This window comes from Pteropus medius, unplaced genomic scaffold (genome assembly GCF_902729225.1).
Source record: "Pteropus medius unplaced genomic scaffold, Ma_sr-lr_union100, whole genome shotgun sequence".
NCBI lineage: Eukaryota > Metazoa > Chordata > Mammalia > Chiroptera > Pteropodidae > Pteropus > Pteropus medius.
Genome location: NW_024342473.1, coordinates 5,524,407 through 5,526,107, shown reverse-complemented (window position 1 = coordinate 5,526,107; position 1,701 = coordinate 5,524,407).

The following is a 1,701-nucleotide window of genomic DNA, read 5'->3' as shown; positions in this document are numbered from 1 at the left end:
GTTCATGTCTGATCCCCAGATCCTCACTCCTCCCAGGTTCTGAAACAGCTTCCATACATCTGTTTTGCCTCTTTTCAAAGATTTTATTTAAGTTGTCTATTCTTTTTTAAAACTTCTTAATTAATAAACAAATAAACGTATCATAAAATCATCTTTGGTTTCTACTTGCTCAGAATAGCAAATCTCTCATAAAGTGTAGGAAGGTTTTTAACAAACCATATATTAAACCTTCAGCCTCTCTTGATTTAAATGGTTATTATGAAGGAAACTTAAACTGCTTAACATAGGATACCTTCAATTTTGATTTTCAGTTGAATGGGATAAAGGAAATTATGGGTTGGCAATAATTTGACCACAATGGGTATTGAAAAATTTTATGTATCAGAATTGTGAGTGTTTGAAGGCAAAACTTGAGTATTCTAACTGTAAAACCAACTGCTGAACTGTATAGAAGTTTATTGTCTCAGGTTACTTAAGATTTCTTTTGAAAAAGTCTTTTATTTGTTTGGGAGTTGGAGGCATTGCTTATACTGCTCTGTAGTGTTTTGAATGCCACTGTTTTCTTCCTTTGTAAAGACAGAAAATTTCTGCATGTTTTGAAGCCTGTTTTTATCTTCTTTCATCTCTTCTCACTCTCAAAACTAAACTAAGGATATGAGAGATGCACCATCTCCCTTTGCCTCCCAACCTGAGAGTGGAAATTTTTTAGAGGAAGAGATAGAAGTGCCCTTTGATTACTGTGAAGGGTCAATTGTAACATCTTCCTGGAAAGTTAAGCACAGGGAGAGATCAAATACTCGGGTCTGAAGCCCATTGTGTGCATTCATAGCGCACATAAGAAAAATGTAAAACCAAAGAAAATCGCCTGTATAGAAGTAAACTAAAATCCAAATGATAATGGAGCTAGAGCAAAATACTATAGAAATTTAAGAAAGGAATTATATGCCCTCAACTACTGGAAGATGGATACTCATCATTTATCATCAAGTGTATTGATATGTTAAAAGGAACCAACTAGAATCCACTTCTTAGGCTCTTGAATTATCTTGCAGTTAACTCCTGCCTGCAGTTCTCCGGAAAGTCTCTTTTGGAACCATCTGCTGTCTGGTGGGTAAAGGAAGAGTCAAAGTAGATGCCAGCTGCCTTATTGAGTCAGTGCTGATGGAGTGCCAAGAAATCCTATTATCAGTCCAACTGCTTGCTACATTCATTCATTCAATCTCCTACCCTGAGGAGGGTTAGAAAGTGAGTTTTTTAAACAAAATTGTGCCCACCCCATTCAAGTCTGTGGGTAGCCCAGCATGGTTTGTGTTCTACCATTTTTCCCCTGGGCAAGGCTCTTTTTATTCTTCACCATCTTGTGTTCTCTTTTACTTTGGGCTATCTTTGTAATTATGATACCATCTGAGCTGTGATTTTTATGATTCATGTTACTTTGTTGTTTTTCAAAGCCACATGTTATGGAGGCAATATCCGGTATCTGAATATGCAGAGCACCTAGCTCTATCTTGGGGATTTCTGCATTGCTAATGACTCAGGACTCTATGATACAAGATACCAAGATTCCTGAAGGAGGTAAGATACAGAATAAGACTGACCACTCTGTTGGATAAACTTTTTAAAATTGAGGTGAAGTTCATTGATGCTGGTTCCTGCCTCTTGTGATGATGCCTCTACTCCTTAGGATAGATTATCGGTTGT